This window comes from Trachypithecus francoisi, unplaced genomic scaffold (assembly GCF_009764315.1).
Source record: "Trachypithecus francoisi isolate TF-2019V2 unplaced genomic scaffold, Tfra_2.0 Contig01461, whole genome shotgun sequence".
NCBI classification, from domain to species: Eukaryota; Metazoa; Chordata; class Mammalia; order Primates; family Cercopithecidae; genus Trachypithecus; species Trachypithecus francoisi.
The window spans coordinates 16,281,763-16,308,603 of record NW_022681433.1 but is presented as its reverse complement, the minus strand read 5'-3'; positions in this window follow the sequence as shown (position 1 = coordinate 16,308,603).

Here is a 26,841-nt window from a genome sequence, read left to right as displayed (position 1 = left end):
AATGCACTTTTCACCCACTCAGCACATACATATTGAGTGCCTCTGGTGTGGCAAACACCATTTGGGTCCTGGAGTAGAGCAGTGAACAAACAGAGGAGGTTCCATCTTTCAGAGAGCTCACACACTAATGACCCTGAAGAACCTAGACAGGTCAGATCTCAAAACATAGTAAGCACCAAAGACAGTTCATTCCATATTTAGATTGATTTGGAAAATAGAGTGAGCAGACCTCCAGGTTGGGGAAACAACTTGGTCCAGCTACTGGGGACTGGAGAGGGCAGAAAGGAAGTGAGTGAGAGTGAGTGTGTGTGTGTGTGTGTGTGTGTGTGTGTAGGAATTTCCTTTCTTGAGAGACCCTATCAAGTCACTAGACTGGTAGAACAGATCAAAGACAGACAAAATATTTCTGGTTTTCAGGAAGACAATTTGATAATATTTCAGGGAGAATGTTATCATCAAGATGAAGTAATTTGGGTTGTGTATGATTCAGGTAAGTGTAATAATAGCTGCATCTGTCATATCCAAAGACTGTTAATTAAAGGATTAATGTCTATCAAGAAAGAAAATTCTTTTGCCATTTGGTCATTGAGTTCTGTCTTTGACACTGTTCTGATCCACACATTTCCCAAAGATGTCAATGAAGACAATCTATATACCAGCAGGTGACATACCTATGGATGGAGCCACAGGTAGACCCCAAGAAAGCTGTCTGTGCCACTTCTTCAACATTGTACAGCAGGTTCTAGCCAGAGCACTTGGGTAAGAAAATCAAATAAAAGCAATTGGAGGGTAAGAAATAAAGCCATCTCTGTTCACAGATGACATGATCTTGTATATAGGAAATTCTAAAAAATCAACTAAAAACTAAACAAACTAACAAATGAGTTCAGCCAAGCAGCAGGATACAAGCTAAGAGGCAAAAATAAATTGTGTTTCTATACATTTGCAATGAACAATCAAAAATGAAATAACAATTTTAAAACTTAAAGAAGATCTAAATATATGGAAAGCCATCCCACAGTCATAGATCAAGAGACTTAATATTGTCAAGATGACAGTACTCACCAAAGTGATCTACAGAGTCAGTGCAATCCCTATCAAAATCCCAGCTGACTTCTGTGCAAAAAGACAAGCCAATCCTAAAATTTATATGGAAATTCGAAGGACCCAGAATAACCAAAGCAATCTTGAAAAGAAGAACTAAGTTGAAGGGCTCACAATTCAATTCCTTATTTCAAAACTTACTGCAAAGCTATAGCAATCAAGACAAAGTAGTACTGGTATAAAGCTAGACATAAAGGTCAATGAAAAAGAATTGACAGTCCAGAAATAAACTCTCACAATTACAGTTAATTGATTTTCATCAAGAATGTCAAAACAATTAAATGGAGCAAAAAATGGTCTTTTCAACAAATTGTGCTATGACAAATGGATATCCACATACAAAAGAATGAAGCTGGACCCCTGTCCCACACCACACACACACACACACAACTCAAAAGGGATCAAAGACCTAAATGTAAGTGATACAAGTGTAAAACTCTTTGAAGAAAGCATAGGAGTAAATCTTCATGACCTTTGATTTGGCAAAGTCTTCTTAGACGTGAGACATAAAGTATGAGCAACAAAAGGGAAAATAGATAAATTGGACTTCATCAAAATTAACATGTTTGTCCTTCAAAGGACACCATCAACAAAGTGAAAAGACACCTATTGAATGGGAGAAAAGTTTTGCAAATCATATATCTGATAATGGGATTGTATCATATATCTGATAAGGGAATTGTAAAGAACTCTTTACAACTCAATAACAAGAAGAGGAACCACTTAATTCTAAAATGGATAGAAGACACGACTAGGCATTTCTCCATGGAAGATACACAAATACCCAACAAATACATGAAAAGATGCTCCACATCATTAGCCATCAGGGAAATGTGAATCAAATCATAATGAGCTACCTCTTCACACCCACAGGATGGTCAGATTAAAAATGACAACAACAGCTGGTGATAGTGTGGGGAAAGAAGCTTCAAAATAGTAAACACAGTTAACATTTGACCCAGTAATTCCATTCCTAGGTATATGCACAAAAAAATGAAAACAGGTTCACACAAAAACTTGTACATGAACGTTCTTAGCAGCGTTATTCAAAATTGCCAAAAAGTAAAAACAGCCCTAATGTCTATCAACTGATAAGTGCATAAATAAAATGCAGCATATTCATACAGTGGAATATATTCAGCAGTAAAAAGGAAAGAAACACTAATACACGCTAAAACATAGATGGACCTTGAAAACATTAAGCTAATGAAAAATGCCAGCCACGAAAGACCACACAGTTAAGTGATTCTGTTTATATGAAATGCCCAGGATAGGCAAATCCATAGAGACAAAACAATAGCTTAGTGGTTGGCAGGGCCTGGGAGAGAAGGGGAGATCGAGGGGTCGTGGCTGAAGGGTATGGAATTTCCTTGGGAGGAGATGAGGGTGTTCTAAAATTGTGATTATGGTTGCACAACTCTGTGAATATAAGAGCTAAAACCCACTCAATTGTACACTCTAAATGGGTGAATTCAACGGCATATGAATTATATCTCAATGACGCAGTTATGAAGAAGAGAAAGAAGGAAGAGGAGGAGAAAAGGAAGGAAGGAAAGAAAGGGAGGCAGAAAGAAAGGAGAGAGAGTCCTGCCCAAAAGACCTTCTCAAACTAAAGACAATTGGAGAATGCACTCTAGACTTAGATGTGTCTTCACTGTGTCCGTGGGTAGGATGAATAGTAATTAACCCTCCTGCCAATGTCCCCTGCCACAACTTCCTCTGAGCAGCAGGGTCTGGGACAGGCAAAGGGAACAAGGACTGTATCTGCCATGGCCTCTGTCACTTCAAGTCAATTCTAACTCTAGCCGCACAGTAGTATAAAAGACTTTTGATAGAGCGTGACTTTTTACCTGCCATTGACCAGAAATGGATCCCTGTGTAGCCCTGTGTACAGAAATTCTTAATCCTAGCTTTAGGATTAAGTTGCTATTGGTACAAATAGCCACAAGATGGCAGTGTTGTCCTACTCAAATTCTTAACACACGGCCCTGTCCTCAGCTCCTCTTCACAAGAGGTGTAAATGAAGTGATTCTAGTTTCCTGACCCTCGGAAAACAGTAGGTTTGAGTTGTATTTGAATCTTTTTTTTTTTTTTTGAGACGGAGTTTCGCTCTTGTTGCCCAGGCTGGAGTGCAATGGCATGAGCTCGGCTCACTGTAACCTCCGCCTCCCGGATTCAAGCAACTCTCCTGCCTCAGCCTCCCAAGTAGCTGCGATAATAAGCATGCGCCACCATGCCCAGCTAATTTTTTGTATTTAGTAGAGACAGCGTTTCACCATGTTGGCCAGGCTGGTCTCGAACTCCTGACCTCAGGTGATCCACCCACCTCGGCCTCTCAAAGTGCTGGGATTACAGGTGTGCTCTACCACACCTGGCCATGAATCAATTATTATAAAGTAACTATTAAGGTATTAGTTAAATGAGAAGGAATTATGTTCAGGATTAAACAGCCCTTCTTTATTAAATCTTCTTACCAAAAATGTGATGGGAAAACTATTCAAGAATGAAAGCAAAGATTGCATTTTGATGGTTTCAACAGAAAAATGGATAAGCATGATATGGTTCATGCATACAATGGAACATGATTCAGCCTTGAAAAGGAAGGAGATTCTGACACATGCTACAACATGGGTGAACCTTGAAGACATCATGCTACATTAAATAAGCTAGTGCAAAAGGAAAAATACTGTATGATTCTACTCATATGAGGTATTTACAGTAGCCAAATTCGTAGAGACAGAAAGTAGAATGGTGTTGCCAGGGACTGGGGGAAAGAGTGGGGAGTTGTTTAATGACAACAGTTTCAGTTTTGCAAGATGAAAGAGTTCTGTAGATAGTGGTGATGGTGTGAATGTACTGAATGTCACGGATGCACATAAAATGGTTAAAATTAGTAAAGTTTATGTGATGTATATTTTACCACAATTTTTAAAAAGTAAGTTACTTTTATAAATTTTCAAAATCATGTTTTGGGGGAGCATTGAAAAGTCCTCAGATGAGATGGTCAGTCCCAGAATGAGGCAGAGGGGAGGAGGGTATCTGGGGAAGGGTAGCACAAGCCCACCAGCCCAAGACGCCCCTCCCCACCCTCTGCTGACCCTGCTCCTCTCGAAGCCTCTGGTCGCCCCACTGCTCAGCAGCTCAGATCCAGGTGGCTGAGGGCCACTCTGGGTGAGTACAGGAGTCACCAAAATTCACACTTGGGTAGTGGCTTGAACCAAAAGGTGCTGAGAGCTTCCATTAGGACTGACCTCTGGAATGTGCCCTTCACCAGGCCTGCGTCCACCCCACTGCTGTCCTCCGGATGAAAACTAGCAGTTAGGTCTACGGGTGACGCTTCCATCGAGAGCTTTTGTTCCCTCTGGCACTGTTGTCAGAGCGGATGACACCCCTCACCCTTACCCTCTGGAAGCTCAGGGTGGTCCCTCCAGTGTTTCTAGGCCCTGGAGTCACACACTGGCCCTTCCAGGCTCAATGGCCCCTGGGGCCCTGTAGAAAGAAGGCAGGCTCTGCAGTCAGGGTGACCTTTCTCAGCTGCAATTTCGATTTCCCCTGAGGAAGGCCCCAAGGAATCCAGGGCTGTGTAAGGAATCCCGGCCCTTCATGCTGGCAGCCAGGATTAAGAATTCCTATACACAGGACTGCCTAGATCCATGTCTAGTCAAGGGCAGGTAGAAAGGCACACTCTATCAAAAGTATCAACCAGGTCCAATGGCACACGCCAGTACTCCCAGATTCTTGGGAGGCTGAGTTGGGAGGATCATTGAGCCCACGAGGTGAGGCGACAGTGAGCTGTGATCATGCCACTGCACTCCAGCCTGAGTGACAGTGAGACCCCTATCTCAAAAAAGAAACAAGTATTTTCATGGTTTTGTACTGTGGGGGGTGGGGTGGCAAAGTCTGTGTGTGATGGTGGTGGATTTGGGACGGCGATTGTCCACAGCAGAGGTGAAGCACTATGCAGAAGGGAAAATCTCTCCCAGATGCACCAGCACACAGGCACACACACTCTCACACTTGCACACATGTACCACTGGTCATTGTTAAATGGATGTGATTAAAATGTGCACGGACAGGCCAGGTGTGGTGGTTCACGCCTGCAATCCCAGCACTTTGGGAGGCCAAAGCAGGCAGATCACAAGGTCAGGAGTTCGAGACCAGCCTGACCAACATGGTGAAACCCCATCTCCACTAAAAATACAAAAATTAGGTGGGTGTGGTGGCGGGCACCTGTAATCCCAGCTACTCAGGAGGCTGAGGCAGGAGAATCACTTGAACCCAGGAGTTGGAGGTTGCAGTGAGCTGAGATCGCGCCACTGCACTCCAGCCTGGATGACAGAGCAAGACTCTGCCTCAAAAAAAAAAAAAAAAAAAAAGTGTGCATAGACAATATAGAAAGCCCCCGAGGAGCAGATGTTTGCAGCCTCTGGGAAACTATGTGGTATAGAAGCTGTCCTGTTTTTCTCTGGGAACAATGATGTCATAACTCGGCGGAAGCACCTCCAACAGAAGCCGACTCAGAGACCCGGGGAGGCCTGTGCACAATACTCTTCTCTTAGGCAGGTCCCAGCCCAGGCTACGTTAATATGTAAACACCGAGAGCTAGAATTACCAGGAGGCAAAGGGAAAGACAGCTAATTAGATAAACCTTCGTGCTTACAACCCCATTAGTTAATTAAATGATCACTTTACTGTGTAGAAAGTGAGCTGTCAGACTAATCCAAGTGTGACCAGCTTTATGGGGTCCGTGGGCCCTTTACAAGCTTCCTCAGCTCCCAAGTGTCAAATTGGGGCTGTATTGATAGATAAAAGGAACATGGAGCTGCTCTGATTGCAGCCTTTCCCTTCGATATCTTTATACTGTGCTATAAAAGCCTATTAGACTTAATTTAAATAGTGAAAATTGTTGACATCTCTTTCAATTGCTAATCTTTAGGAAACAATGAATGGAATACTATTTGAAAGGAATAAAGTGCTCGCTTTATTGGAGAGTAGTAAAAATCTAATAGTTGGCAAAACAATATGGTGTTTACTCTTCGAGATAGTTGGGTTTATTAGCTTAAGCGATTGAGAGCATTTTACAGTCAGCCTCAGCCCTCTCGTGTTTAGGTTTTACTTGGGTTAGAGCACCCGAGGTTTTATTTGTTGTTGTTGTTTTTCCTTCGCTTTCTTTTTTTCTTTGCTGTTTCTTTCTCCCCTCCTCCCACTTGGAAAAAGATCAAAGCTGACACTTTTAAGGAACCCATTAGCAAATATGCCATATATTCATTGAACCAAAAAATATCCGGCAAGTGAAAAACATGTTTTGTCAGATGCTAAATCCTTCATGGGCGGAATGTTCTGAAATGAGAACTCACCAGGGCAGGAGGCCGGGGGCTCAGAAGTGTTACGGGGTGTGGGAGCCAGGGCAGTGATCTGTGAGTACACGCTGCCCTGACCCCACCCCACAGCACACACACGGACACACTCCACCACTGGAGGGGAGGGCTCGAGGCTGAGTTAGAGCTTCTGTCCAGCCCCAGGAAGGCTCTGGGTCACCTGTGTCCCTCTGTTCAGCACACAGGGCCCACCTGCCTGCATCCTCCACCTTCTGACATCCCAGGAGGGCAAGGACTTTAGTACTTGGCACATTGTTCAGTTCCGTCCTGGGAGCACGGGAGGGAGCTTAGCACCCAGGTGTTTAATAAGCACTTCTAGAATGAGGTAGGTAGTAAGGAGACACTGAACCAGAGAAAGTGTGACTTTTCACATTTGAGACTTAAGGCTCTTGGTTTTCACACACAGGGTCGGTATCAGGGGCTCAGCCAGCAGTCCCCCAGTCTGAGCACATGAATGCTGCTGCACACTCCCTGACTGGGGACGCCTGGGGAAGGGCTCCAGGAAACACACTTTGTTGTTGTTGTTGAGATAGAGTCTCGCTCTGTCACCAGGCTGGAGTGCAGTGACGCGACCCTGGCTCACTGCAACCTCCGCCTCCCGGGTTCAAGCGATTCTTCGGCTTCAGCCTCCCGAGTAGCTAGGACTACAGACATGTGCCACCAAGCCCAACTAATTTTTGTGTTTTTAGTAGAGACAAAGTTTCACCATGTTGACCAGGATGGTCTCGATCTCTCGACCTCATGGTCCGCCCGCCTCAGCCTCCCAAAGTGCTGGGATTATCGACGTGAGCCACCACGCTCAGCCAAAACACACTTTAAACAAGCACACCACCCAACTGCAAATGTTCAAATAACTTGGTTTCAGCAGAGGCTACTTTTCTCCCATCGCGAGGTGCAGAGAGGCTGATGCACAGCTCCACGTGGGATTTCCTGCCGCCAGGCTGTGGGTTCCAGGAAGGCCTGGCCCAGGACCCTAAATCTTTGCCATCTTTGCCTCTAGTGGCCCTGCAGGTCTCGAATCAGGAATAAAGACCACAGCACTACTGCACACAGAGGCGAAGCCCAGGTGACAGGTTGGGCCAGCTCCTGCTCATGCACCCTGTTGCTAGGGATTGTGAAACAGGCAGGGGCGACCGGCCCCATGCCAGCCCAGCGGTCTAAATGTTCCAAAGGTGACAAGGCCCAAGGCAGGGCCTCTCGTATAAGCCCCCATGAATCTGATCGCTCACGCCAAGAGAAGCTGCTTATCTCTTGAACTTTCAGCCTGCTAATTCCAACCAAGGTACATATCGCTTAGCTTTGGGCAATAAAAAGAAAAAAAAGCGTGTTTATCTGCTGTAGCTAAACCCAGTCTCTCCCAGATGACTCTGCTGTAGAGCTATTTCCTTGTTCTCCAAGTTCCAGTTTCTATAGTCAAGGCCAGCCAAAGAGCATGGCTCACCCAATGGCCTGAGAACTTGACCAGCCCAAAGGCCCTGAGCCCTGTTACCCAGAGGCCCCATGCAAGATCACAGCCAAGGTCAGGAGCTTGTGTTCAGGAGGCCATTGGCTCCCAGGCCCTCCATCCCATAAATAATGGGTTGCTGGTCAACCAGAATTCAAAAGAGGTTGATGTTATCCAAGTAAACCCCTTCTTGAAGTCAGATAGGGCCTTCGGGGTATCTGGAAAGACTAGAGCCCAAGAAGCCTCCACCTGACACTGAGTTAGGACCTAGAGTCCCAGTGGCACAGGCCAGTCCTGAATCAGCCCACGACACCCCAGCTGCTACTGTCTGCTCCCTGCCCTGGGTCCTGGGATCTGGTTGTCAGCACCGCCATGCAGGGGAAATGGATCGGCAACACGCGGAATGTCTGTGCTTCCCCGTGGCCCTGGAGAGAAGGGGTCAGATGCAGAATGAGCCAGCTTTTGGCAAACACATGGACTCAATGTTCTGGAGCTCTGCCCCTCACCAGGAGTCCATTCCAGGCCTAAGGCAGCTCACCTTGGCTCTCTTTGGTTTTGCCATTGACAGAGGCTGGGATCAGCTGTGGACATGTGGGAAGGGTGGGGTAGGGACAAGGGCACCGCACTGGCTATTCCTTAGCACAGCAACCCCAGAGGTGCATCCTCACAGAGGAGGTGCCCCCACGGCCGCACCATCCAAGAGACAACCCTCTCTGCCCAGCCCTCATGCCAACTCTCACCTTGGTCATAGGCGGACAAGGTCCCCACAGATCCCTGTGTGTGAAGCGAGTCTCGTTGCTGGGATGGAGCTGCTCAAATACAGGCTACCACCCAGAGTCCCCCTTGCAGTGTGGCACCGACCACAGCCATCTTTTAGGAACATGTCAGTGCTTGAGGTGCCTCTGCTGAATCGTGGTTTGGCAGTTTTATTTTCTCCAGAAGCAGCACGATTGGGCAACAGGTGAGACTGCCTGCAGAAAGCCGAGGCCCTACCAGGGCATCTAGAAAAAAGGATTGGTTTCCTGAGCACCCAAAACAGCAGGCTTTAGGTGCCCAGGGCCCCAACCCTAGAGAGATCTGGGGACTAGAACGGGTGATGGGCTGGGAATGTGGCCCCTGGGCTACCTGTCCCTGCTCCCGCCCCCGGGTACCAGGCGGTCCCAGCATGCGGACTCCCACCTGACTGCGCCCTGCCATAAGGAGAAGGGAAGGGAGGGGGCCTCCCGCACAGATTTCTTTGGCCCAGTGGCACATCTCATTGTCTCCTCTCTCAGCATCCACTAAAGGCTCAGATACTGCGGGGAATTAATGATGCTGTAAGGTAACAAGACCAGACGCTGCTCACTGCTCCTGCGAGAGCAAGCACTTGATAAAAGGGAGATTTACAGCCACATCCATCAACTTAATTATCTTTTACTAGAGTTTAAACTTAGTAGTAATCCTAATCTCTATTTAGTACGGTTTACAGGATCTATGGACACTTTACAATCCTCCTCTACTGGCAAGTGTCAAATTATGGCAATATTGATAAAACGGTGAAGTAAATGGCAGGTGAGACAATTCCAGAACCAGCTAATATGCATTTTACTGCACTGTAAAAGCCTATGACTCTCTGATTTCAGATGAAAATTTGTAGCCAATAATCAGAGCTGATAATGTTTCGGAAACAATTCTATGGGTCATAAAAGTCCCCTTCATGGCCTTCTACAACACGGACCTGACCATGAGTAGCGGGGAGCGTAGGGCCTGAGCAGGCTACCTCCTGATGGCCTGCTGCCCTGGCCAAGGGCAGGGCTGGGGGACTTTGATGCCCTTCCACAGGAAAGGGTGCTGGGCCACCCCGACCCCGAGCCACCCGACTTACCTGCTTCTAGCCACCTGTGTGGGCTCCTTTTGCAAAGAGACGGTTTTCCAGAGGACCTCATAGGAAATGGCCTGCTACACTTTCCAGGGGATAGGAGAAAGGAGCAGCTGGACCGGTTGCCTCTGGACCGTCTCCAGCCAGCTAGGCAGCCACAGAGAGGGGATCTTAGGGCTAATATTACGGCTTTGAGCCCAATACACCCAAAAAGAACCAGTGCCTTCACAGAAGTCACTCTATTTCTTTCTAAGCCACTAACCTTTTGCAGTTGGCCCTATCCATTTTCCCTAACACCGTTTGACTGGTGTCCAGTTTAGACTTTCTCTATCTGGAAAACAGTGTCAAAATCGTTGATGCTTCCTGACTTGAGTTACTTGGTACTAAGACCATGGTGCACACCAAGGCAAAAATGCGGTTTTCAAACAGACGTTCCCTCTGGGACTGAGGGGCTGTTCTCAGAGATCTTTGCTGGTTCTAAGGGAAGGAGCCTGCGGTGGTGCCTCCCTCCTAGCCCCTAGGACCTCTCCAGGGCCATGTCACTTGGACATTCTGGGACTGACTCAGCCTACAGGGCCTCAGCACTGGGGGCAGGGCTGCCTCGAGCCCACATGGTGACTTGGTAGCTCTAGGAAAAGGTCCCCTTTCTTGAGGTGGATGTCGCCTGTGGCCACACATGCCTTGATCACCTGGGCTGGAGGGCAGGCCTCCCTCGCACCACCCTTGGCGGAAGCTCTGGCTCCAGCCTCTCTCCAGATGCCGAGTGTCTCAGTGCAGAAAGTCTGGCTTGGAGTCTGTAGTCCAGAGCCCTCAGCATGGCTGTTGGCTCCCTGGTTCTATTTTTCCTTTTCTTTTTCCAAAATGCTTCTTTTTCCAGGTATCTTCTCCTCTCTAAAGCTTTCCAAGCCTGATCCAGTCCGAGGCTGGTCCTTCAGTCCCTGTGACAACTCCCACAGCACCACTGGGAAGCATTTACAGAACGAGGGTGTGCTTTCACCTTCCCACACAGAGTTAGAAAATGGAGCCCTGGCCCCCAGCCATGCCTGGAGCTGGGAGACGGGGTGTGTTTCTAAGCCCCAGATTGTCACTATTTGTGCACTTGTGGCTGGATTCAGGTGCTGGAGCCTGAGGTCAAAGAGGCGTCTGGGGAGACAATGGCATTTCACAGAGCAAGGGTCCAGATTAGAGCATGGGGTGGGGAGCACATGGCATGATCCCTCACTCATGGCTCCAGAGCCACCACTACCACACAATCCGTCCATTTGAGGGAGGGGAGCAGTGCCGAATCAATTAGAGTGCTATCTGGCATTGTCACCTGAATGGGGATTAGTTTATCAACTGGCTTTCCAAGAGGCCCCAGGGCACATGGCAGGTGCGTTAAAGGGAGATGAATGGAGGGGAAGACAGCCTGCCTTGCCAAAGAAGGTCAGCTTGGTGGAAGGCGGGGTAGGTAGTGGGGGAGGTACAAGAGCACCACCACAGAGAAAACTCAGGATGCTCAGGTAAAGGGGAGACCCTCCGAAAATGGGGAGAAGGAGCTCTGAGAGGCAGAAACACAGGCTAAGGAGGCAGAACCATCTTCGCAAATGTCCTTGGGATCCTCTTTACAATCCGCCCAGGACAACGGGGACTATAAAGTAGCTTCTTAATATTTTATTTTGCTGAGGACAGATTCCGGCAGTGTCACGAGTTGCCTGGATGCATGCATTATCATTGCCAGAACATTTCTGATATCCTCAAAGTCATTCCTGAAACAGGTGGAGACCTCAGGGTCCATCCATCTGGCCTGACACCGACTGGGTGGCAAGGAGGGCCAGGGGCCAGGTGAGTTGCAGAGAAAGCTCTGGCAAAGTGAGGGGGTTTCTGGAAAGTCAGAGAAACTTCTTTTAACTCAGGAGAGAATCTTTCCCTTTGTCTCTCTCTATCTCTAAAAAAAAAAAAAAAAAAAGCATTTTAGTGATAAGAAAGTTTCCAATTTCCACTCAACATGAGACATATTAAAAGAACATTCTCAAAGATTGTCAAGTCAATTGTAGTAAAAGTCAACAATGGCTGAAAATAAAGTCAATATAATTTCTCTACCTGAAAATATAAGTGTTCTAGAGATGATTTATTTGATTTATTTGGCCATAAATTATTTCCATGCACAGGTATTTCCTTATTTTCATTGTATGTATTTTAAAATTAGTGTCATTTGTATGAACAGAATAGCTGTTGAAGTGCTTAGATACTTTCAGATCTTAAATCTATACATTTAAAATATATATACGTTTAAAAATCAGGGTACCCAGGGAAAAGGAAGACCCTCTGAATGGGGAACAGGGAGCTTTGAGAGGCAGAAACACAGAGGGAAGGAAGCAGTGTCCTTGTCTTCCCAAGTGTCCTTGGAGTCTGCTTGACAACCTGATCCTGAGGAAGTATGTCCCATGATCAGTGGAAACTGGACACCTTCTTCTCATTTAGAATCCTTTTTTAAAAAAAGAGACAAATCATTTTTATAAATGTACAATGTACATAAAGAAATAAACATCTAAAACTGCCAATACGAGGGTGGGCTAGCCGTTGGCTTCAGGGGCAGGGATAGCTCAGGACCCCCAGCTGGTTTCACAAATGATACAGGGAACAAAGGGCTCCTGGCAAGGGGAGAAAAAGGCGTCCATCAAGCCAATTTGTTTGCCTGTGTGCAAGGAGGCAAGAAGTCATTTGGGGATTCCGCCCTATCTTATCCACCCTATCTTATCAGGTGGTAAATCTGTCCTTTGATCTTGTCAACAATGTGGAAAGTTGGAGACAGCTGCCACCACCCCTGGTCAGCAGTGCCTCACCAACCCTCATAAAACATTTATGAAACCTGTAATAAACGGGCTGATAAGGAAGAGGGCTCAAGATTTCAAAAGTCAGCAGCTCCACAGAAAATGCCCTTCTCTACCGTCAAGGTTTCTTTATTTGAAGAGCAAACACAAACCATCAATTCCCACTGGCCATAAAGTTTCTGAGCAAAGAGTTTCACCAAACCTTGAGATTAGCAGAATTTGTTTGGAGTCTTACCCGTGTTCAGAAACAACCTCCCCTCCCCTTCCCGAAATTCTCCACATGGAAAAGGGCATAGAGGGCTGGGATGAGAAGAATGCAGTCAGGGAGAAATAAAGAGCCATTTGATGCCCCAAAGTAAATGACTATTCTATGACTGAGTCTGGAAAAGAGAAGAAGACATGGCATTTTAGTAGTACATTGTAAAACATAACTTTGGACTTATTTAAACTTCTGCTTTGTTTTCTGGGAAAATCAACTGAGCTCTCTGAGTTTAGCAGAAGTAGACAGAGCCCTAACCATGTCCCCGCTCTCTGGGAATTTTCTCAGTTGACCTTCCGGGACAAATGTCAGAGGAGTTGAGCGGCTTAAACCAGAGGTCTTAGAAAATGGGGAAGTAAGGAAAGCCTTGCGAGCAGGGTGACTGGACAGTCTTCAGGGGAATGCTAATATGCTTCAGGGCAGTGAGTGTTGCTGCTGGCAGACCACAGTAGAAGGAGGTGCACTACACGCATCTGCTGCAAGAGGAATAGTTGAGCCAGAGAAAGTATGGATGATGCCACAGGCAAGCAAGCAAAGATAAACAGTGCATGAGCTGAGGGAGAGAAACCAGAGGAAATGTACATTCCATACCAGCACACTTTGATCTAGTACCTTGCTTTCAAGATGATAAAAGGCAACAAAAGCAAAGGATCATAGAATTGATTGGGGGAAAAAATTCCAGGTCTTTCATCTCTTCTGCCCCCAGGACACTGGTGGCCAATTAAAGAAAAAGAAAGACAAGGACCCTCAAGGCAGCCTAATGAGCAAACCCCAGAGGCCGAGCAGCTCCCCGGCGTAGACAGCCTCTCTCCTGAACATGCCCATGTTAGCAAATGTTTCCCTGCATCGTTCTCAGAGAGCGCCTTCAGGGATGCTCATCTCCTCTCTCTCTCTGTCCTCCACACTTGCCTCATTGCCCAAAAAAAAGGAAATCCTTATGAACCCTCACACACCGGCCCCCGAGCTGTGTGGAGTGCCCTGTGCTTCTCTGTGTGTTTTCCATGTCAATTTTTCTGTGTTCGGGAGGGTGACTGACCCTGTAAGGTGGCTGCCTGAGCACGCTTTGGGCACCTGGAGCTGATGAGAAGGGTGGTCCAGGGAATAGTGCTAAAAGGTGGGGACTGGGGGAGCTCCTGCCTGCATGATCAGGTCATGCACTTGCCCAACAATGCCCAGCAGAGGGCTCCAAGGACAGGTGGGTGGATGAGGACTCTATGGATAGGTAAGGTGGGCTCCATGGACAGTGAGATCCATGGCGGCGGGTGCTCCATGGGGAGGTGGGGATGCTCTATGGGGAGTGGGGGTGCTCCATGGGTGGGGTGATGCTCCATGGGGAGTGGGGGTGCTCCACGGGTAGGGTGATGCTCCATGGGGAGTGGGGGTGCTCCACGGGTGGGGGTGTGCTCCATGGGGAGGTGAAGGGTGCTCCATGGGCAGGAGTTTGGGCTCCATGAGCAGGTGGGGGGTGCTCCGTGGACAGATGGGGCAGGCTCCGTGGGTAGGTGGGCTCCATGGGCAGATAAGCTCCGTGGCTAAGTGGCTTGGGCTCCATAGGTAGGTGGGCTCCATGAGCCGGTGGGCAGATGGGCAAGTGGGCAGGTAGGGAGGGCTCCATGGGCAGGCGAGATCCAGCGGGCCTCAGTGTTGAGGTCACTGGGGCTGAGGATGCACCTGGGCAAGTAGAAACAGCAGACATGAGGCTCAACTGTCACTGGGGACCAAGGACAAGCAGTCGGGGGTGTTGAAGGTGTCCCAAAGTGCTGGTCTTCAGCGTCAGTCAACGGTGGTTTGGCAAAGAGCCTCCAAGTTAGGGGACAGGCATGGACTCAACCTATAAGACGTAGGACCCCTTTAATTAATAGGCCATGTTATTTAGGTTTGTATCTGAAGTGTACCCAAGTGATTCTTAGACCAGGGACTGGAGCCTGTTTTCATGGGGAATTCAGCCCAAGGAAGCATCGGTGTTTCAGGAAACACCATCAGGTGGGCCATTTCCCGTCCACCGCGGCCTCTGGACCAGGACTCCAGTGCTGTGAGCTACCACCCCGAGGAGAGGGCAGCGCTGGTCCCTCAGAAAGGGCTGTAGGGGAGACAGGATGAGAAGTTCTGGGCACAGCAGCCCCTGCAGCACAGGCACACAGTTTCCTGTTACCCAGGACAGGCCCCCAGCGTCCTCCACAAGTCAAGAGGCCACGAAGCATGGAGTTTCAAAGCACAAGCTTCTATCAATTGCCTGGGTTCTACACCCAGCTCTTGCACTTATGACCTTGAACATTCAATTCTGCACCCCAGTTCTCTCATCTGTAAATTGAGGGTCATGGTGTATGTGTGACATTTAGAGGATTCCACAGTTGTTAGCCGTCGTCATTATTGTCATGGGGTGGCACCAGCACTTTTGCTGTATTACTGTTCTGAATAAATAGCTGGTGATTTTCATGTGCTTTGCATGTTCACAAACTATTCCATGTGAAGCCTGGTTTTTGCCCTGAAGTTTGGCGTTTCCTGTTGCTTCTCTTCCACGCTTATATTTTCAGCCTAGATCTCTTACACACGGCAACTTTCTTTCCTGTGGTCTTTCACATTCAACGATCACAAAATACACATGAAGTGGGTGTGGTTATTATCCCCATCTGATGGGCAGGGCTGCCGAGGTGTGCGGTGTCCAGCATTTCAGAGCATGGCTAGTCGAGGGTGGGACCCTCAGCCTGATCTCTGAGGCTCTGACTGCTGACTCCATTCTGACCTGACCGAATGGGACACTCAGAGGAGAGGTTGGGTAGGTGGAGACCGAAAGGCAGGGATGGTGGTGAGAGGGAGAGCAGGTGCTGTTACAGCAGGTGTAAACTGGAACAAAGGACACCTTAGTTAAGAGTAACAAGACCCAAGACTGAATCGCAGACCAAGGCCAAGGCCAAGGCTGGCAAAATTGCCATGAGGTTATAGCTGCATCCTCTTTGCAGTCAGGGCAGGGCTGGCCAGCATGAACCTCCAGAGGCTGAGCTACATCACTCCTCTTCTGTTTCCCATCTTCACCCAGACATTTCTGTCCCCAACTCACCACCTAGCCCCAGCATGGCATCCTGCCTTCCTTCCACACCAGTGTGGGAGTCCATACTCAGGCACGCCTTGTGGGCTTCCAAAAGATGACATTGGCAGTCTGCACACCCGTGTTTTCAGCAGCATTATGTCCAATAGCAGAGCGGGAGAAGTAACCCAAGTGCCCATCAAAGGACGAATGAAACAACAGAATGTGGGACATGCACACAGCGGGATGTCATTTCTTAAAAAGGAAGGAAATCCTGGCAGATACTACTAGATGGATGAAATCTGAGGACATTATGCTAAGTGAAGTAAGCCAGCCACAGAAAGACAAATATTGTATGATTTCATTTATGTAAGGACCCTAGACTAGTCAAATTCACTCACACAGAAAGTAGAGTGCTCTTTGCCAGGGCCTGGAAGGGAGAGGGATGGGAAGTCATTGTTTAATGGGAACAGAGTTCCAGTGGTGTAAGATAGAGCTCTGGAGATGATTGTAATGGTTGCACAACAATGTGAATGTACTTAATGCCACCGAGCTGCACACTTAAAAGGATTAAGGTTGTAAGTTTCACATTATGTGTATTTTATCACAACTTTTAAGAAAAATGTTTGGATGTTGGGTCCCAACCCCTTTAAACACAGCAGGCTCCACTGTCTGCCCTCTGGGGAAGATTTGCAGCAGGCTCTCTCCCAGGACCCTGAAGGCACCCCTGTCTGCCTTCACAGCCACCTGCTTGCCAAGGTCAGCATGCTGGCGCAGTGCTGCTTCTCCCTCAAGGAAGGGCATCCTTTCCTGGTTGGTGCAAAGATGCCACCTGTGCCCCCAGTCCCTTGCCCATGGGCAGCTTGCCTGGAAGGGAGCCTTCCTCAATTCCCATGAGAGCGGGCCTGCACGTCTGCTTCCTCCCTACTCGGCTGGGAGCCGCCCAGAGCAGGCGCCATTCTCCTTTCCTCTGTATCCCCAGCTGCTCCTGCAGAGCCTTGCACACAGCTCATGCTTAAAAGTCCCTTGTGGAAGGAAGAAGAGAAGGAAGCCAGGGAATGAGGGACGGAGAGAGAGGAATGGAGAGGCTGGTAGAAAGGATGGATGGAGGGGAGATACGATAGCAACGGGTATCAATCTCCACTTTACGTGCATAGACACGGCCTGAGAACGGGCCGGCCATGAAAGCTGGGCTTTTATTTTAGGACTTCGTGTCTCCTTTCCGTTATCTCACTACCCAGAATCCCGAAAGCTGTGATGGACTAGGAGGGTGCCCAGATCCCCAGGTGCCTGTCCTGATGTGGCGGCCTCAGGGCGCAGCTGCCCCTCTGTGGCCAATGTCCCTGGCAAATATCCCAGTGGCGTATTGGGAGGTTTAGACCTTCCAAATACCTTTGCTACCCGCCAGTGCCCACTGGGGCCTGCAGAGAGGCCACTCCTCCCTGCCCCTCAATTGCTTCTTTTTTTTTTTTTTTTTTTTTTGAGACGGAGTCTCGCTCTGTCGCCCAGGCTGCAGTGCAGTGGCCGGATCTCAGCTCACTGCAAGCTCCGCCTCCTGGGTTCACGCCATTCTCCTGCCTCAGCCTCCCGAGTAGCTGGGACTACAGGCACCCGCCACCACGCCTGGCTAGTTTTTTGTATTTTTTAGTAGAGACGGGGTTTCACCGTGTTAGCCAGGATGGTCTCCATCTCCTGACCTCATGATCTGCCCGTCTCGGCCTCCCAAAGTGCTGGGATTACAGACTTGAGCCACCGCGCCTGGCCCTTCTTGACATTGTATTTATTTATTTACTTATTTGTTTTATATTTTAAAAATTTTTTTGTAGAGACAGGATCTTGCTGTATTGCCCAGGCTGGTCTTGAACTCCTGGCCTCACCCGATCTTCCCACCTCAGCCTCCCAAAATGTTGGGATTACAGGTGGGAGCCACCATGCTTGGGCTATTTTTTGTTTGTTTGTTTTTTAATTTTTTGTGTCTTGACATCTTAGGCAAGAAATTCAGAAGCCCCTCTCAGAGGCGAAGGTAGACGAAGTGTGCTCCCCTCCCTTGCTGCCTCCCTGCACCTCCCCACTCCCAGGGAGCCTCTTGGGGCCACTCTCGCACCCCACATTGTTTCCTGCTATCTACAGACTGCTCCTAGGCAATACTGCGGCTCGGGTCAGGTCAAGGGGATCTGTGTGGACCTGCTGAGGAGTAGGGAGTTTCCAAGCTCAGTGCCCCTGCTGTTTGCTCACCTGTCATTTCAGCTTTGTGACAAGCCTGACATGAAAAGGGGAGAGGGCACATTTTTGGCAGGAGAGGTAATTTATCGGAAGGCTGCTGGTGATAAACATGCCTGTTGGGTGTTCGCTTGCAGCCCTGGGCCTGCCACGTGGCCGGTCCCCTGTTAATGCATAACCAGTGAGTGCCACTCTTGGACAGGTGCACAGAGCTGGCTATACCCCAGGCCCTTGCTTCCCACTCCTGATGAGAGCTTTGTAGTAGAATTAGGTAAGAAGAGGTTATTAACCATACAGACACAGGCCTGGAAGTGCTCGAAGGCTGTGCGTGTGCCAGAGAGCAGTCTTGGGAACAGTTGAAGAACAGTAGCTCATTCAGAGAACAGGTAATTGGTTGAAATAAGTTTCTAAATGGCACCAAACCCAGAGTTTGGTGGGGCTGGAGGGGGTGGGGGCAGGTTTTTCCAGAAAACCTTTTCTTGAAGTATACATACAGAAAAGTACACAAATCACAAGTGTATGGCCTGATACATTCCCACCAAGTGAACCTGCCTATGTAACCTGTATCTGTAGATTTAAAAACAGAGGGCCAGGCGCGGTGGCTCACGCCTGTAATCCCAGCACTTTGGGAGGCCGAGGTGGGCGGATCACAAGGTCAGGAGATCAAGACCATCCTGGCTAACACAGTGAAACCTCATCTCTACTAAAAATACAAAAAAATTAGCCAGGCATGGTGGCAGGTGCCTGTAGTCCCAGCTACTAGGGAGGCTGAGGCAGCAGAATGGTGTGAACCTCGGAGGTGGAGCTTGCCACGAGCTGAGATTGCGCCACTGCACTCCAGCCTGGGTGACAGAATGAGACTCCGTCTCAAAAAAAAAAAAAAAAAAAAAAAACAGAGCATGGCCAACACCCCAGAAGCCCCTTTCTACTCAACTCAGGTAACACCGTCCTGACTCCAAAAACCACAGTTAAGTGTTGCCTGTTTTGAGATTTCATGTAAAGAGAGTCGTATAGCAAGTTCTCTTTTGTGTCAGCTGCTCTTGCTCAGCGTGATGCAGGAGGGCTCGTCCGTGTGGCTGCTCATGGTTGTAGCTCATTCACTCTCATTGCTGAGTGGTACTCCAGAGAGAGAGAGAGAGAAAGAGAGAGAGAGAGAGAGAGAGAGAGAGAGTCTCACTCTCACTCTGTTGCCCAGGCTGGAGTGAGTGTAGTGGCACAATCACAGCTCGCTGCCACTCTTTCTAACTCCTGTGCTCAAGCAATCCTCCCACCTCAGTCCCCAGAGTAACTGGGTCTACAGGTGCACCCCACCACACTCGGCTACATTTTTTTAATTTTTTGTAGAGACAGGGTCTTGTTATATTGCCCAGGGAGGTGAGGTCTCAAACCACTGGGCTCAAGTAATCCTCCCACCTCAGCCTCCCAAAGTGCTGGGATTACAGACATAAGCTACTATACCCGGACTGCCCACTCTACTATTAATGGATGTGTAGGTTGTTTACAATGAGTAAAATACACATGCATATACTTTTAGTACATACTTAGTTTTCATTTACCACAGAGTGTGAATGGCCTTCTGGAACTTCTCACGGGGCGGGGAAATCTTGAACCGCAACACAGCTTGGTATGCACATGTCACACTGGGAATCAGCTGGTTTCGCGTTCCCTGGTCTGATGCTCAGATTGGTCTGGGCAGGGAAACCCAGGCAATACACGTGGAATGGGCAAAGTGCAACGCACACATTTCTGTTGTATGCACACTGGGATTTGGGACAGGCTGGACACAATGGGGTCTGCAAGGTTCTTTTTCTCTCTGAGTTAGGCAAGCCATGAATATGAAAAAGGAATGTTTGTATACTATCGACTTTTCCTTAATGAAAATAGATATAAATGCAGGGAAAGAAAGAGATAACATGCTACTAAAATGCAGGCCAATGGCTCTTAAAAATATCACAGCAGGCCGAGCGCGGTGGCTCAAGCCTGTAATCCTAGCACTTTGGGAGGCCGAGACGGGCGGATCATGAGGTCAGGAGATCGAGACCATCCTGGCTAACACGGTGAAACCCCATCTCTACTAAAAATACAAAAACTAGCTGGGCGAAGTGGCGGGCACCTGTAGTCCCAGCTACTTGGGAGGCTGAGGCAGGAGAATGGCATAAACCCGGGAGGCGGAGCTTGCAGTGAGCTGAGATCTGGCCACTGCACTCCAGCCCGGGCGACAGAGCGAGACTCCGTCTCAAAAAAAAAAAAAAAAATCACAGCTCCCAGCAAGTGGGTCGTAAACGTGGCTGGCAGAGATGACGTGTGTAGGGGCGGGTGGAATGCAGGGTTGAGGAGAGTGTTCAAAGCAAGCAGGACGGTCGGGAGAAGGGTGCATGCACTGGTGTTGCTAGGCTGAGCTGAGTCACTCGTTCCCCAAGGACCCTGTCTGCGAACAGGAAGTGCCAGATGGGGAGGCACTCAGCAAGTGAATGAGGACAAGCAGAGCACCACCGCCAGCCCCTCTGCAGCATGACTGCACCCCAAAGGGTGCTGGTAGAGGCTGAGGAGGGTTCACCTGAGCCTCCATCTCTCCATCTCTGGAACCTCCCTCACCTTTCCACGCAATAAGCAGAGTAACTTCCCCATTCCACATATGTTGCCTCGCTCTTCTGGCCCAACCCAACCTCTGAGCCTTGGACCAGGAAATGTGAAACCAGTTGATGTGCACCTATCAAGTTGTGTTATGGTTCAAGACTTCCTCACTTCATGAAAAGGTCCATAAAGGCCCTCCTTATTCCGTGTTAAATGAAAAATGAGCAAGTGTCCACGAGGAAGGGTGCCTCTTTTTAAAAATATTACCATGATAGCTGGGCAAGGTGGCATGCTCCCATAGTCCCAGTTATTCAGGAGGCTGAGGTGGGAGGATGGCTTGACGACAGGAGTTTTGAGTCTGCAGTGTGCTATAACAGTGTCTGTGAATGGCCACTGCACTCCAACCAGGGCAGCATAGCAAGACCCCATCACACACACACACACCACACACACACACACACACACACACATACACACACACACATGTGTGTGTCACCCACAGCTAAATCCAAATACTCATGCTGATGTTAGTATCACGTACTCAAAGCAGCCCAGTAAAGGGGAAGCAGCAGCTCCCTGGAAGGTTAGGTGTTCTACTAAGAAGCCGCCAACTTTCCTCATATCCACCTTAACCTTTCACTTTGCTTTTCTAAATGAGAACGGGCCTTGTGGCCACTGGGAAAGGCAGAAAAGCCCAGGAAATATCACCGTGAATATGTGGATTTCGGTGAAGGTCAGAAGAAATGGGTGGCAGAAGAAAGAGAAAAAGAAACACTGACAGATGGAATCCTTTCACAGGTGGAATCCCTGCCAGGCCACTTTAAGTATTAAGAAAAGTGATCAGGTGGCAGAGCAATCCATGGAGGCTTCAGACTGATGCCCAGTGACAGCTGACTGCAAGCGACGTCAAAGTGGTTGAGGCCGCTTTAATATACTCCAGATTCACGAGTCCAGTTTAAATACTCCCTATTCACATCCAATTTAAACCTGCATCCCCTGCGTGGGCAGTGGGTGTAAACGCTGAGAAAGCCAAAGCGAAGTGTGGCCCCTGCCAGGCCAGCTGCTCCCTCTGTTCTCAGCAGCTGCCACTGGACCCGGGAAGGTTCCAATCTCTGCTCCCACTGGTGGGGAAAGACGCCTCACTCCTGGCATCGGGGGGGCCCTGGAGCTCTCCTTTCCCCCCGAAGGCCCACGCAGGGCGGCCACCGGGGAAGGCGGGGAAGCCCAAGAAAAGCCCATTCTGATCGAGAAAAGCAAAGTGAAAGGTTAAGGTGGATACGAGGAAAGCTGGCGGCTTCTTGGTAGAACCTAATCTCCGGGAGGTGCTGTTTCCCCTTTCCGGGCTCCCTTGAGTGCGATTGACAAGTCAAATTGGCCCCATCCGCTCCCTGACTGAATTTACCCTGATTCTCCCCGGAACACAGGACTCAGCACTTCTACGGATGCATTTCCCCTGGCAGCTCCATCTGCACCCGAGCCCTTTGACTGTCAGTTTAGTGGGTCCCAGGAGCTCTCCCTGGACGCACGCTGCTGTGAAGCACTGCGCATGTCTGCCGCAGGATACGGGCCACCCTCATAAACATCGGAGGCAATGCTGAGGTGCTAATGAGCCTGCACATGTGCCCCACACCTCTTTAGGGAGAAAAAAGACATCTAACTCATCCAAGTGGGCCTCCCAGCAATAGCTCATCCAGTTATTTTTTTATGAGATTGTTATCACCAGCAACCCCAAGATTAATAAAAATGGAGAGTAATAAAAGAAATCACAGAGGAAACTGATGCTATCAACTATGCAATAAAAGAGAGAAAGCAGGCTTCACTTGTAATGACAAATTCTCCGTGTCTCTCCAAGCTCAGAAATAAAGCCTCGAAGGAAGGGTGTAGTTAGGGTGTAGTACATGGTCTCAGATGTGTAGACCACACTAGCACCAGGTACCTATCTCTCAGTGGCATTCTCTGCTCTATGCAAACCAGAGAGCTCCCTTCCACGTGAATTCAAGGATAGTAGAAGGAAGAGGTCTTCTGTCTCATTTATGTCTAAACTTCTCACCCACCCCTAGACGAGGGTGCTACCCTCCTCATCACCACCCTCTCCTTCGCTTAGGGCAGCCACAGCCAAGGCCCCGTAAGTGCCTGTCTAACGTCAGCTCCATGACCTTAGTGCTACTGGGGACTGATGCCTGGGGTCCTGCAGCTGGCCTTTTCTGCACTTGACCCCAGCTACTCTTTCTCCTATCTCCCTAAGGAAGCCAGCAGAGCCTCAGCCAAATCCAAGTCCACAAAGCCACCTCGGAAGCAACGCACCAGCACCCTGCCCTGTCTCCAGGCTCTCTGGGCGGGTTCTCCCTGAGCCCTTCCAGATGGCTTCTGTTTGCTCCTCTCTTCACCAGATCTGCACATGTGGCCATCAGAAGGCAGCCGGGCTGGTGCTGGGTGAGGCCGAAGGGCAGTGGGATAGGGCGAAGAGGGAGGGGAGGATGTGTGCAGGAGACTCCCGGGACCCAGCCCTGTTCCCATCTCCTGCCTGGGACCCTGAGCTCTGCAGCTGGGGTTTGTATCCGAGAGCTTGCTCTCCACTGCAGAGTGAGAGGCTCACAGAAGAGCCACGACGTGGACTCCAGTGCATGGTGGGGTCTCTGTGTCTCCCTCACTGAGCACAGGAAGGGAAGGAAACAGAGGAGAATCACCTTTCTCCTTTTCTACTCCACAAATGCTGACCCCAATCCTGACCTGGTTTTCCCAGCAACACAGATGTGATGAGTGATTGCTTTGAGCCTGGGGTCATCCCTGCATTTTGGAAAGAGCCCTGTGCCACCTGCAGTGATAAAAAGGACTAGGGAGATGTAGCCCCAGTCAAGGGGGCCAAACTTCAAAGAGAATATGGAAACAACTCAGATCCAGATAAATGTAGCCACCGCAGGGCTGCCTCTAGCTCTGAGCCTGTGAGCACCTGTGCTGAGGGTGCAGGAGAGAGCAGAGAGGGGACCCATGCAGCGCGGCCCGAAGCACACGACACTGCTTTGTCACCCAGCTTTGAGGAAAGGAAGGCCAGTCTAGATCAGGAGGATGGTCACAACGGCAGGGTCTAGGAGGTGGTCGATTAGTGAGGAGGAGGGAAAGCAACAGCCGTGTGGGACAGGCAGGGTCCCTGTGGGAACGGGCGTGATGTGAGACGCAGCTCAGAGCGCTGGAAAAGCAAGGGGACAAAGCACATTCGAGATGCAGGGACTTTGTGGGGGCCAGCGCTTTCCCGTGAAACCTGAGAAGTCGAGAGGGCATCATCAAGGATCACCAGGACCCTTCCCCAACTTTAATTACGGAGGACTTTCCCCTGGTTAGCAAGAAAGCTAGGTGAGGCTGCTGGGGGCAGCCATTTTGCTTCTCCAACAGATGCAGCAAACAGCTCTGGCTTATCTCTGCTCCTGTGCAGACACATAGTGGGAGAAAGAGGGAGAACACATGGCAAAGGGAGAATTTCAGAGCAGGATGCATGCCCAAGCCCCAGCTGCCAGGACTGAGACGAGGAGTCCCCAAGGACTGCAGCCATGACTCATCCAGGCCTCGGTACCCTCCCATCTCTGAGGTTTTCTGCTGTGGCTCTGGGGCTCCTGTGCCCAGTGTCGCTTCCGGGCTTTCTCCTGGTGGAGACTTGGGACGCTCAGTGTCAGAGCCTCCCAGCAGCATGAGGAAGGGGGTGCAAACAATGCAGAAGACCCAGCTCCCCAAGAGGGGCCTGACTCCTGCATCCAGTGAGGGCTGAGCCAGAGCCAAGCAGAGCCTATCAGTGCACAATCCAAACACCAGCCAAGGCCCCGTGGCCAGGCCAGTCATAAACCCATGGCCGCAAAAACAGGCCAGAGAGCCCAGGAATACAGCCCTGCCTGGGTAATGATTAACTGGCAGCCAGGGGTCCTGGAGGTCAGAGCGATAATGAGAAAGTTTCCCTGAACTCTCTCAAGTGCAGAGGGCCTGGGGAGGGGCCCTGCTGGCGCCGACTCCTGGGCAAACACTTCCTGCCCCTCTTTTCAACCACCAAACAGCCTCAGCCCCTCTCACCTCCTTCCTGAGGACTGGGGAACTACATCACAACCACAGGGCCTCAGGGCCCTGGTAAAATCCACTGGGAAGAGCCCACGAGGGCATCTTCCCAGGAGGCTGAATTTCCTGATTAGCCCTTCCAAGAAGACAGGGCTTCGTGCTTATCTTTATTGCCTGACATGTCCTAAGACAGTGGGAGCCACTCTGCTTGCGTGAAACTAGAATATTACGTTCAGCGAGACTTTCTGCTTTCTGATTTTTCTAGTGCTTTTCTATCTTACAGTGGAATTCTCCAGCAACTTTCTTCTGAAATTCCCAAACAACTTCCAGTGCAGAACTCCTGCCTCGGTTTAAGTTAAGGAAGGTTGCTAAGGCCCCACTGTGTATCTAGTTGGGGTGCTTTGCACACGGTGAAAAATCAGTCCCTCACTGGGAAGGCAAAACTAACCTAGAGGAAAACATAACAATGGAAAAAACTTTAAGGTGAAGGGCCTCTGAAGTCTCCCTGTGTTCTAGGAAATCATCATGTCAGCTGAGGATTAAAGAGGTCTGTTCCCTCGACTCGCAGAGATCATCGAAATGACCTGACCAGGCACGGTGGCTCATGCTTGCAATCCCAGCACTTTGGGAGGCCAAGGCAGGAAGATCACTCAGACTAGCCTGAGCAACATAGGTAGACCTCATCTCCACAAAAGAAACAAATGAACAAAACATTAGCCAGGTGTGGTGGCACATGCCTGTGGTCCCAGCTACTCAGGAGGCTGAGGTGGGAAGATCCCTTGAGTCCGAAAAGTCGAGGCTGCAGTGAGCCACAATCGCACCCCTGTACTGGGGACAGGGTGTACTTCACACCATACACACAACACACACATGACACATACACAACATACACACCACACATACACAACACACATACCACACATGACACACACAACACAAACATACCACACACAACACACACCACACACCACATGCACAACACACCACACACAACACAAATGCACCACACACATACACACAAACATACCACACACACCATACACCACACACACAACACGAACACACCACACACAACATACACCATACACCACACATACACAACACACTCCCCACACCCACACTACACGACACACAAAACAAACACACCACACACACCACACACCATATACATTACACACACACGATACATACACAACACACACTACACACACACCACACATGACACACACACAACACGTACCACACACACCACACACACAGCACACACACCACACACAACACACACAGCACACACAACAGAGACACACCACACACACCACACACATATCCCCCTCACACCACATGCACATCATACACTATACATACCACACACGTACCACACACAGACCACACATGACACACACAACACAAACATACCACACACACCACACACCACACGCACATCATACACCACACACACCACACACAACACACAGGCACACCACACACACAACACACATGCATGCCACACACACCACACACCACATACCACACACCACACGCACATCACCTACCACACACACAACACAGGCACACCACACTCACACTACACACAACATACACACCACACACAATGCACAACATACACAACACACACAACATGCTTACAACACACAATACATGCATACCACACATACACCACACACATCACACACAACACACCACAGACAACACACAACACACGACACACGCACACCACACACACAACACACACACACAACACACACAAACACAGTTTTGTGAATCAGGAGGTATTGGGCAGGGGTCTGTGAACCATATAGGAGAGAAAGCACAGCTGAAAATATGTCAGCCTCTAAGATGCAGTCACGGTTACGGGTGAAACCCTGAGATGGGGAAAATGATGTCTTCTCTTTTCTCCCATTTCAGAGAGGAGGCTCCTCTTTGCATCTTGCCTTGGTTCATTCTGGAACCAAATTCTCCAGGACTCAGAGGATGGGAGCATAGAGCGGATAGGGGGCTGGCCCTTTCTGTCCTCTCTACAGAAGAAAACAACATTACAAAGGCAAAATGTATGCAAGTAAAAAAAAAAAAAGTTTCATAGAGGTGTGCTGAGGAGTTGATTCATAAC